Source organism: Numida meleagris, chromosome 3 (genome assembly GCF_002078875.1).
Source record: "Numida meleagris isolate 19003 breed g44 Domestic line chromosome 3, NumMel1.0, whole genome shotgun sequence".
Lineage (NCBI taxonomy): Eukaryota > Metazoa > Chordata > Aves > Galliformes > Numididae > Numida > Numida meleagris.
The window spans coordinates 34,506,540-34,519,456 of record NC_034411.1 but is presented as its reverse complement, the minus strand read 5'-3'; the positions used below and the strand labels follow the sequence as shown (position 1 = coordinate 34,519,456).

Below are 12,917 nucleotides of genomic sequence, written 5' to 3'. Positions count from 1 at the left end.
TGTGAACTTGTGATTGGCTTGAAGTTGTCTTGGACACAGGCAGCCCTAATTGTGCAGCAATACATTTTGAGCTCCTGGTTACACAAAGTGCACCTGCCCTGGAACCACTATGTTACCCAGTGATGACGATGTCCATTCTGCTAGGGTTTGTGGTGCAGGTTAGTCTCTGTGGCTACATTTCCACTGTGTAGCAGGTGCTTGCTGTGGCATATTCTGGGTTCCTGATCCCCTTCTTGCTCAGGCTGGTATCTTGGCTGGATGCACTGTGATTTGCTTCGGACTCACGTATCCTGGCTTTCTTCCAGTACAGTCAGGACAAGGCTTGGTCGCATACCTGAGCAAAGCCTATGCTAATAATGATGAATTACTCCTTTTTTCCTTCTATCATGTTACTTCCTTCCATTCTCTAGGATCACACCCTCTTAAAATACTGTTTAGGTGCATACTTGTGATGGAAAATGGTTGAAGCAATGGAGAAGGTGGCTATATATTTTGCTATTACTTTCTAATTTGCCTGAGTGGCCTTTATTCCCTGTCACAAATGGAGAGCCTGGCGCATTGCATCTGGGAATGAGTGCATATAGTTGCTGAGGACAGCAGCTTGCTTTAATCAAGGTAGTTTCTTATGCAAGCATCTGTGTACATGGCTTTTCCATATTCATTGGATACAAAGCAGAGACAATGAGTTTGTTGCAAATCTTTTTGTTTAGAAGAGAAACTGTAATGCATAATCTAGGAGTACTGAGCATAGGATGTGCTTCAGCATTTCTGTTGCTGATTTTGGACATTCACTTTGAGAAATTGCATGGTTCTCTTTTTTTTTTTTCATAGAACAGTAGTAGTACTTTTGTAGCTGCTCTATGCCCATCTGAAAAGAGCCTGCTGGGTTCACTACCTGAGGCTCCTTTTCTTTCCTCCAGCCTGCACAAAAGTACAAATTTGTCATGATCTGATAAAAGTAGTGATGGCTACTCTGATTTCAGTGGGAAGAGGAGTAAGCTTGGACCTGTTGGTGTAAGAACCTGCTATGGAAAATAGTTACAACAGAACATCTCTGAGATTTCTTGCATTTCTATGCTTGAGACTTGTAATATCTGAATGCAATTAAAATTTCCATTGAACAATCATGAAGGATGTGTTTGGGAAAACAAGGGACTAATTTTCCTTGTTGAAAAGCACGGATACTTTTCCAGTTGGTTTTCACCCTTCCCAAGAAAAGGGTCTACACACCAGTACACATGGAAATCTGAAAGCACTGTAAGCTTGTCCTGGACCTCTCTTGCTTCTCTTACACTGGATTTCCAGCAAACAGGTCTTAGAAATCAGTTTTACAGTACACTCAATTTGCTCTTCCACCAACACCATATACCAGAACAGTGTCCAGGCTTTTCAGGTGTACAAGTAAAACAGAAATTTTGCATTCCAGCAAAAGAAAGAGCCATCAAAGTATATAAGAAATAGCTAAGAGTTTTTAAAAAATGTTTTAACACATCCTTATCCAAAGTAGGAAACCAAATTGGATTAGTTCATATAGTCACAATAGAGGAAGTTCCTTTTTCCCCCACAACATTCTCATTAGCAATAGTATGTCCAGTTTCTTAAGTTCTGTTCCATTTTTCACCTCTCTGATTTCTTCTAGGAATCATCCTATAATTCTGACCTAAAATTCATACAGTTTCATCAGTTTCCCATCAGTTTATCTATGTAGCATAATTTACATTTTAGTATGTCAGAGTTAGGTGTGAGACACAGTGAGTGAGTAACTGCTGGATAACAATGTAATTTAACTTCACAATGGGAAAACTTCAGATGAAGCAGTGGAATTCTTGGCTTGTTTGCTTTTAATTGCTTTAAATTTTTATTGTTTTTTATGTATGTTGTGTTCAATTTGGGCGTATGTTTTGATATGAACATGCAAAAACCTGTTAATTTTCTCAGCAATTCCTTTCATAAAATGTTTTCTCTAAGTTTACAAATCTGTAATTTGTGGACCCATGGGGAAGAACTGGGTTCGGGAAAGCTAACATTTATTTTCAGTAACTTTTTTTTTTTCTGATTTCTGTTGAAATAGCATGTTACGAACAGTCCCAATGTGATAAAACTGGTTCACTTTGGGTTTGAGTGGACTGGGAAATTTCGAGCATGACAGTTTGTTACTGGAAATCCTGGTTCAGCAGAGTGGGAAGGCTAGCACTTACCAAGGTCTCTGGGTTTCCAAGGTCCCCAGGGATGACAGCATACAAAGAGCCCCAGGACTGGCTTCCTGGAACACATGGTCTTGGCTGTAGGGCTGGGAGCCCCAGCACAGAAGTGATATGTTACTGGCTTGGCCTCAGCTTAAGACCTCTCTGTTTGCCAGGGTTAGTGGATATCCAAGAAGCTGCATGACACGAAGTCAGGAACTTTGAAGCATAGATCTTCTATTAATAACATTTACAAAGATTCTAATCTTGTTGCAAAATTGATGACAATGATGAAGGTAACATTCCAAAATTTCTTAGGAATGGATCAACTATCTTGTACAGACATACAATTATTTTTTGAGTGGGAGGATTTTACTATCAACAAAATTAGCCAGTTCAGTTAGTATGGATACGGATAAAACTGAAAAGTCTAAACTGACAAAGAGAATACAAGGGCTGCTCTGAAAGTAATGCTTGCTGTTTTTTTATGTTGGCCCATGATGTCAGGGGCTGATGTTGATGGTACAGCAGTAGGTGTTGAACCTTAGACCAGTATTCTGTTACACATTGTTGCCATGTGACAGATGGCAGCAGAGGGGCAGTCTGACACAATGGCATCTGATGTGGAAGCATGAATGAAGCAAAGGTGTGTTATCAGATTTTTCCATGGGGAAGAAATGGTACCCACTGACATTCATCAACACTTGCTGAATGTTTCTGTAGCTCAGTGGATGTGAGCACAGAGAGGCGATGGGTGGTGTGTTTCAGCAGTGGTGACAGTGGGTCAGCTGCACTAGTGCAGGTTTTTACAGGCACAGTATGCAGGCTCTTGTTCATCGCTGGTGGAAATGCATAGCTAATGGTGGTGACTGTGTAGAAAAATAATGTTTTGTAGCTGAGAATTTGCTTAATCAAATAATGTTATGGTGTTCTTTGCAGATGTTGTAGTTTCCATGGAAATAAATAGGAGGCATTTCTTTTGGAATGAACACACAAATTAGTGTATATGTAGGTTCACACTTTTTCACACAAAAGCCCTTGCAAAATATGCTGTACCATCCTGGTATTTGGAAGAAATATTATTTGAATGCTAGCATTCAGCTTTGCAGGAGGAGGAGGATGAAATAATGAAAATGGGCATTTTACTACAATGTTAAATACACCCGTGACCCTAGTGGAAATACAGCACTGTCAAAGCGAAGTAGTAAAGGATATAATTTCCAGAATCTCTCCCTAAAGTAAATGTTTGTGACTATACTGCAAATAAATTAGCAGTGGTGCTTGTATGAGTTGTGACATACACGTTTGCTTTGGCTTTGTGTTTGCTGGCAAAGGGAGCTGATCCCCAGGAAAGCAGTCAGTTATCCCTACAGTTTTTTCTTGATAGCTGTGTTTTCTTTTGGGCTGAATGACACTCCAGCTCTGTAGGCTACCACAAACTCTCTGTGCTGCCTTTGAGTTATTGAATTCTGAGCTATTGTGCAAAGGAGAGTGGCAGATTGCTTTTGCTGGACTTAGATAGAGTGCCACTATCCTGGATGATTGTACATGCCATTTCCCCAAGTCCCCTCATTTTCTAGAACATACTTAAGTCTGTTTTGTTCATTCTGACGATGAGCCAAGAAATAGGGAAAAAAAAAAACAAAACCAAACAGGCCTTCCATGCAGGAAAAACCAATTATTCCATGACTCAGGTTTCCTTGGATTTGCTCCCCAAGCTGCTTCCCTCTTTCTCCCCACCTCTATGTTATGTTAAACAAAAAGTAAACTAAACCAGATTTTTTAAAATGAAAACCTGAAATGTTCTTTCTGTCAGAAGTTATGTTTTGCTGAATCCCCCATTCCCTGTGAAAAACAGCTCGAATGAAAAATTTGCTGCCAGACTTAGTAAATGGGTTGTTTTCAGGTGGCACAAAGTTTAGGATGAATAGATGTGGTCTCTCTGCTTTCTTTCATTTATTATTTTCCTGTGCATACTATTACAGAACTATTACAGGTAGAGAATAATTTAACTTCACTTACATATTATTATTTTGTGTGAATTGCTTGTTGGTGCTTGTTAATCAGAAAATAAAATAGTGAAGTTTGCTCATAAAAATCACCCCTCTGCAATGGATGTTAGGGAGAAGCAAGTCATCACAGAGGTCTCTTTGGCAAGCCATTTCAACCTATTAGCAAAATGGACTGAAAGTCGCAGTCTTGTGTTTACTTTTTATTTTTCTGTAGTAATGGGATTCTTATTTACAGAGCCTAGTCCCATTTTGCTAGATAATGTATAAATTCAGACAGGAAAAAAAAAACAACAACAAAGCCAACTGCAAAAAAACAGTTTCTGTGGGGAGGAAGACCAGACAGAGAGACAGGAAGCAAGAACAAAGAGATATTATTGTTCATCTTCACAGTGGTGTCCTCAACCTATCAACAGTCTAATATTAGATACCCCTTGTCGAGTTTTGGTAGGCACTGTAGAAGAGAGATGATTAAAACCTTTGAAAGGGGAGTAATAGGTTACACTGCAGATACTTCTGCAGAACTCTTTCTGAGTGTGTAGGGCAGGGTAGGAGGTAGCACAGACAGCGCTGTTTTGATAATCTACTGAGTGAGAGATGCAGGAGCCAGCGTTCTGGCAGGGACTGAGCATGGAGCCTATCTAGGAACGGCCACGAGCGGGAGGTGAACAGCGTCTGTGGCCAAATGCCAGGAATGCCTGCAAAATGCTGGCCGGTGAGCTGGTGATGTGATAGACACTCCTGAATCGTTCTCCTTTCTCCGATGTATACGAATGACATACTAGAGAAGATTCAATTAAAAATATTTTTTTTTTGTAGTGCTTGGCCTGTAAGAATGTAATCTTCCATTAAGTGGTATCATGTTAAAAATCAAAAGATGGTCTTATGTCATATCCTCCTACATTGTGTATCGACCATTTAACACTATTATTCTTTTAATCCAAGTGGCTAATGAAGAAGCAGTGCTTTGCAGTTTTTCCAAGTAAGGAAAGTGATTATAAAAGAAATGGATAAAGTATTTTTAATATGATTCAGCTCCTTTACAAAGTGATACGAATTCTTGCATGCAGATGGACAGAAGCAACCTAAGTTAGTTTTCCCTCTTAAGCCATCATGATCTTTCAGGCAGGACTTTGATATCACATTCCTTCCCCAGTTTTAGGGCTTTTCTTGATTCTACAGTACCAAGCTTTTCTTGTACATGTTTTTCTTTCTGCTTTTCTACTTGACTTTCTGTGACTTTCTTTTGTCAGTGCCAAAGGTAACGGTGAACAAAGACCTACTGCCCAAGCAATTGAGGTTTCTGAGTAGGTTTGGAACTGTCTTTGGAGGAACAGAAGAACATGCCAATTCTCTGGCTTTGCAAACTTCTTTTTTCTCAGCTAGCCAATGCCTTAAAATAATTATTGTACTTTTCTCTAGATAGGGCAGAAATTACAGCACTGGCCTTAACATGCTTTAATCCAAGTTACAACAGTGCAATACATATGTTAATAGTGAGTAGTTTTTTCTATTGGCTATAGCCTGTATGAATCATAATTTGAACAGTATTTGTCAAAAGATGTTTTCATAGCTGTGCTCAATCATTGTATCAGTTCACTGACTCATGTGATTGCAAAGATGACTTGAAGGGAGCAGAATTGGTGCATGTTTTGACTAAGTCCACAAGATACAGGAGACATCTCTTTTTATTCTGAGTTTGCATTTTGACCATCTGATACAGATGTTAGGATTATTTTGGCAACATTACTGTATACATTAAATGGATGTTTATCAAAACCTGTGTTGTGGTCAGCAAAAAAGCCAGCACAACTTGCAAGATATGTCTGTATCTCACTTCACTGCCATCCGTCTTGAAGCCTTTTCAGAGAGAAGCAGAAGTTCTCTTCCCTTCGCAAAGCAGAGGTTCCTTCTGCTTTATCATTCAGGTGTATAGGAAGAAAAAAAGTTAACTGTTACATGATAAACCCTTTATTACAGAAAGCAGTTTCTGAGGTGGGAGCTGTTTTTGTCCAAAGTTACCATGGTTACTGAAATGGGGAAAAAAGAATGATCCCTTGAGGCATTTAAAGGAGACATATGTGTTCATCATTGTTGTCAACATGATTGTTGTATAAATTAGTTAGTTAGTTCCGCTTGGAATTAAATCCAGATAGCCTTTTGCCATCCAGACAGAGTTGCTCAGAACTGGGATTTTCCTCTCCAAATGTATCATCAGATCCAGGCGGAGGCCTTCATGCACTTTAATTAGATTTCTGCTAGGTGTCCTTTTTTTCAGAGGAGTTTTAATACCTCAAGCTGCTGTAAGAAAAAGATGAGATTAGTATAACCTGGAAGAATTACTATAAACGATAATTGTTTACCTCCCTTAATCATACTTTTTATGCAATTATTTTGTCTTTCTCTAATGTAAAGCCAGTCGTGGTTGTGCAAGTGCCATCACAGGAGTCTGTCAGATTGCATTTAGGTTGGCTGTGAGGTTTAAAGAAAGATGTCTTTTAAAGAAATTTCTACCCAGTTACATTTCCACAATTCAGTGAGTGATTGCTCTTCCTTTCTCTTTGCAAAGTGTAGAAGCTGCTGCTTCATGGGAAGCAAGTAGTACACATCAGCCAAGCTTGCTATGGGAAAACCTCTCCCTCTGCCTACACTAGACAGAAATCCTACGTGGAAAAGCAGGGCTGCATTTCTGCCATATAATCTGCCCTGTTTGGGAGGGGAGATTAGGCCTCAGCCCTACCCATTAATGAGCCAGCCGAAGGACAAGTGGTTCATTTTGGCCCACCTGCAAGCTGTTGAAAGCTTGAGAAGTGGCCTGACAACTTGTCATTCCTGGCAGCAAGGACTGCCAAGGTTTATTGGTGAGGAGCAGATCCTGTAGAGAAGGAAGTGGTTTCCCAGAGCACTGCATATGCAGGCAGGTGAATGGAACTGACACCAAGGAATATACTTATATCTGCAGTGGGGAAGTTGAAGGCAGGATCCACGTGCTGTCCTTATGTCTCACTCACAAGTGGAGCAGTTCTGTTGTATGGTGGTATGGTTATATGCTCTACCAATCCAAGTACTGCGCTTGGATTCTGTTATCTTTTTCTTTCTTTGTTCCTTTGCTCATCTTCCATAAAATAAACATTTCCCTTTTCACTGGGGGGATGAAATGAGCAAGGAAGAAAGCAAATTTTTTTTTTTTCTTTAGAGCAACTTACATTCCTTAAATGAAGCTCTTGGTTATAGAAAAAAAGCATCTCTATTTCCATATGTTATTGTAGCAGGACTAGCACTCTAATTTGAGCATCAACTGTCAAAGATAACGAATATGGATAAGAGTGTTGCTCAGTAAACTTCTTTTTATTTTTGCCTCAAAAAGTAATACAAAAGTGTTATTTTTTGCGGTAGCTTCCTTTGTCTGTTTAGAAATTGTAGTTATGGGTGAGCTTGTGAACGCAAGAGATAGATAGAGGATGTTTCCAGATGGAATTGAAAGAGAAAATATTATCAAAATGGGGTACAGCTTTTCTCATATTTTGTCTCTCTTTGTTAGAAGAATCAATCCTTTCTGTGGTATGCTTCACACAGGGAAAGAGCTGTAAAAACTTAATTTTGTATTGTTTGCCTTGGCCTGTTTTGCTGAATTTTTGTGTAAACATTGAGTATCAAAAGAAAAATAGATTGCTTAAATCAATTCAGGCTGGTGCCACTAAGTTTTGTACATTCCTGAGTGACTTTATGTATACAGTGCCCCCTGCATTGTCATGGGTATATGATTTTATGCACAGCAGTCCTTGACTTTTAGGCAACTTTGTTCTTATATTGAAGTCACTTGTTGGTGCGAATGATCACAATTTGATTAGTAGCTTTGAAACACATCAGATGGCTCAGTTAGTTTTGGCAGTTCTGTTGTTGTGAACCTTCATTAGCTGCAAAAATCTTTAATATTGATCACATACTAACTATGCTTTAAATGTGTATTCATGCTATTGAAAAGTATCATAGCACAGTGGCCACACTTTAAAATCTCTTAGACGTTAATGTTTATGCAATTGGAGTGAAAATTAATGGGATTTTTCTAGAATAAAAACTCACTGTTTTTAGGACTGATTTCTTCAATCCTTTTCTGATGTATTGTATTTTCATTTCCTCTGCTTTTCGATTTCATTTATACTGCTTGTTGATATGTTTGGGCTTCATTTTGAAGACTTTCAGTGGTGCTTTTTGAAATGTCCTCTTCTTCCCTGCCCTTCCCCCCCTCCAAAAAATCTCATCCCATTAAATTACCGTTTAAATCCATGAAGAAGTTAATATAAATCAGGAAAGTCAAGATGAAAGAAACTTAAAATTACAAAGGTGTTTCTCAGACAATGCTGAGCAAGGAACCTAAATGCTGAACAAATTGCTTAAATCTGGATCGCGGTAAGATTTCTGAGATCTTATGCAAACTCCAAGCAGTGTACTCTAAATTCTCAACTGTAGACCTTATTACATTTCTTTTCCTCTTAAAATTTCCTAAAGCTCTTCTCGTCCCAGCTTTTCCTTTTGTGTTTGACTCCTCTCAGCATGTGTCCAAGAGCAGCTCGCAGTGGGGGCACTGCAGAGGCTCCACTGTAGCACTGATGTAACATCATGGACTAATGATTGCGCTGAGCCTTCTTGATTCAGCTGCAAGGTTGTTCTGCTTTCCATTATCCTAGAAGTCTGGGTTTTATCTCATTTATCTGGTAAGACGTTGACTTAAATAGATAACCAGCCCAAGTGAGAGAGAGTCTAGTGTGAACTCTACTTTAATATTGAAAATACCATTAGATATAGCTCTTTAAATTCACTGTCTCTTTTTCACCTCTTCATTTAGGAATCGAACCAATTTTGGAAAATATCTCTCTGGATACATTTATTTACCTTTTTTTATTATTATCTTTCTTTTTTTATAGAAACCTTTCCTGAGTCATTATCTCTCTTTTTTCCTCACTGTTTAGAGCCTCAATTATTGCACTTCTTTAGGCTGGGATTCATGTTGCTAAATTAAGTGAAGTGATTGCTGCACTTCTGATCTAGGCTGGTCACATAAACTCCTCCTGTGGATGAATGGAGAGAAATGCTACCTCTGTCAGGATGGGCAGACTTGCCTACAGGATGCTTGCTTTGTTTTTTTCAGTTGATTACAGAGTCGACTTGGACTTCTGGCTTAGAATAACTGATTTTACTCCCTTAAATAAGGTGAAAAGAATCATGATTATGAACACAACATCTTGTGTTCTGCTCTGAACCATTAACTTTCATATGAAACAAAGATACCAGGAGAAATAGTAGGAAGATACTTCCAGAAATTTATTTCTGCCAGGATGGACCTGTAAAGCTGGTGGCAATGCACACACCAATTGGGTAAGAACCTCTGGCCCTCAAATCCCCAAATGGTCATTGCTCTGTAACTAGAACAGTGAATTGCTTGAATGGAGATTCTTTCCCAAACAGGCAGGTAATGTGCTTTGGGGTTGGAAACATTACATTAGTGAATATGGATTCTTCACAACCAAGTGCCATTTCATTTTCCACATGTATGCAGATGTTTTCCTCTACAGTGTTGCTAACATGATTAGCAGTTAAAAAGACCTTCAGTTGGTTAGTGAGGTATTAAATGCCAGATATAAAATGGAATACTTTCCAGTGTTCTCACTTTTTGATGTGAAGAAATATTTCAGTTATATATAATGAAGGTAAAACACAATTTGAAATCATTGACCTGACCAGTTTTGCAAAATCAGAGGAGATTAGTTAGAATGATTTTTAAGGTCTCTGTCCCTCAAAATGTCTTCTGTGTAACTCAGAAGTGATAAATTGAGTGGGAGCATCTGCAATGCTTGGATGGAGATGTATACATGCAATACACACTGTACGTACAGTGTGTACATATGCATCTGCAAACATTCATAAGTGTGTATATATGCCTGCATGCATATATTCATCTCTTCCTTCCCTCGGCACAGTGGGAAAGCATTGCGAAGAGCTATGTATGCTCAACAAGTTACCTGAAAGACTGAGGGAATGACTAGCTATAGATTTACACTTGTTTATTAGCTAGTCGATTTTTTTATGAGGAAGAGTTCGGTGTTCTCTTAAGATATTCCCGGTAACCTCTCATGCATTTTAACCAAGAATATTATCCTTCTTCTTGCTTAAGTCAGTCCTCCTCTACAGTGCATGTTTTTTTCTCCTATGTGGTGATTGAAAATGCTCATACAAATGGCAGCTTTTTACATTACATTCTCTAGATATCTGTGAGGCTGTGTTACCCTTCTGTAGATCTCAGTCGGTCTCATCCATATTAATAGCTGCTGGATTTTTCCACAGATCAGCTCAATTTGTAATATTTGTACTGAATGGCAGATGCTTACTTAGAAAAAGGAGAAATTCTGTACAGTAACCTTCATAGCAACACACACTCTGTTACAGAAACATAAATGTGGGAAAACTTGAAAACTGTTGATCCTTTCTTCCTTACCTCCTTTTTCCCACAGAAAATGTAACACAGGTATTTCCAGATGTACAGTGTGAGCCTAATTATCTTTGCTGTAATTAATGTTTTGCCCCCTTCTTCCACCATTTTGTATTGCTGGGGCATTAGCCAAATACGGATCTCGATTTGCAGCAGAAATTTTTTCTTGACTAGCTCAGCACCCCAGCCCAGATTCTAGAAGCAGCGTGGCTAAAGCAGCTGCCTTCTCCTCCCTCTCCCCAAGAAAATACCTTAAACATTGCATTTTTGTCTTTAAATTTCTGTTAGCTCTGAGGAGCAGTGCTAAGGTATGTGCTGGCAAGAGATCTGACAGAGGCACCGAGGCTGTGGGTTGCCTGGCCACACACAGAAGGAGAAGGCATGTGTCCTGATTGATAACAGCATGTGCAGATGTGATAAATGCGAGGAGGCCCAGACTGCTTTTTGGGAAGCCGAACAGCAACACAGACGAGGACGCGGGACTCCCCCAGGGCCTCGTGCTCGGTGAGCAGTGGAAGTCATGAATCTCTTTGGATGGAAAGCAGTTATTCATCATAAAGGCTATTATGCCATGTGGGGCATTGCTGAAATGGAACACCATCGTGCTATTTCCTATCTTATCAGGGTGTATTAATAATGCAGCAGTAATAATAGAAGTACAAATTAAAAATAACTGGATGGGCAGATAAGCAGAATTCTTGTGATTAAGGGGATCGGGAATTGCTTCAAACAGTTAATTGCAGAGCAACACATAGCGGGAATTTGCCTTTGCTGTTTTGCCTTTGTTTTTTTCTTACTCTTCATCTTATCTCTGCAAGCATTATTTCTAGGGCTATTACGAAGAGACTAATAGGCACACTATTTCCTCCCAATTTTAGACTGTTCTTTTTTTTTTATCTCCAAAGGAATGAAGTATCTTTTGCTGATCCATCTAATTCAGCAGAGACTAATAATGCTGAATAAGAAGAGTATTCTGATTATTAGCCTTCCTCTACATAAACCGCTTATCATTTTCTCCTCCCACTTCCAGCCCACAACATAAAGCCAGACAAGACATTACAAATGTGAAATATTCAGGCTTCAGAATGAATTGACTGTTCCCTGGAGGTCTGTAAGCTCCTTTTGAATCACAGCAGCATGAAATCCCTGGCGTCCTCAAGTCTCTTGGGGCGGAATAGCTGGGCTGGGCTAAGAGAAACATAAGCATCTGGTTGTCCCATGTCAGGTGACTGTGCTCTCCCTGTGTCCTTTCTTGTGCAGCTCATGTCTGTCTGTCGCTGACCTGGCAGGGCTTTACCTGATTTTGGGATTCTGCAGCATACATTTCAATACCATTAAAATAATGACTCATAAGTATTCTTTGGTTACCTGATGGGTACCAAAATGTGCTTTTACTTAAGGAGTGAGACTACCATTGCTTTGATTTCAGGTCCTATTTGCTATAAGAAATTTTCAGTGTACTCACATTTTGCTCTACAACAGAGTAGGTAATGGAACAAGTGCAATGAGTAGCTGTTTTGCAGAGCTCCATGCAAGCAATACTGACCCACTGAGATAAGGCTAACGTGCCCTTTTGATTAAGTGCCTGATGTGGTGATGGAGCAGAAGCTTAGCATTCTTTTCTAGCTTCCATTTTTCTGGAAATTTGTGAAACTAGCAATATGGGAGCTCAGTGTCAGAGACTGTAAATCTTTTGTTGTCCTGCTTTTACCGTGGTTTTAGTAGTCCAAAAAGCTTTTCCATGTGATATTAGTATCACTGAAGATTTCAATCTACTGTACAGCCTCGTTCATTACTGTTGGTTGCTGCAGGAATTTCCTCCATTTTTCATCAGATGAAAAGTATGGAGAAGGTTGCTGCTTAAATATTTATTTCTTTTGTTACAGAAGATAGAATGTGTAGGGAGATGAAGTGTGCAGTATGTCGAATCTCTCTGCAGGCACTCACAGCTGGACTGGCTGTGCTGAAGACCTCTGAGGCTGAGTCCCTGTGTCTTCGGCTGTGCTTCTCTGGGGTCAAGGCAGCTGAAGAATGCTGTTGTGGCTACTTTAACCACTGGGGGAAGTGGGGAACTGTGGAAACTGTCTCTCTGTGACTCCAGCTGTCTTCTCATCCTCCTAGCCCTTACAGTTTGGTGAGACCTTGTGGGCTTGCATCTTCCAATGCTGGATCTCTTTGATTCCAACTAATTGCTGCATATATTCTGTCGCACAATGCCAGCCAGGTCAAAATTGCCAT

General features: G+C 39.5%; 1 protein-coding gene across 2 annotated transcripts in view; it reads left to right on the top strand.

Moving 5' to 3' along the window:
• Positions 1-12,917, top strand: part of KIF26B (kinesin family member 26B) — a 295,598-nt gene that overhangs the window by 191,558 nt on the left and 91,123 nt on the right. The gene's annotated exons all lie outside the window — the stretch shown is intronic.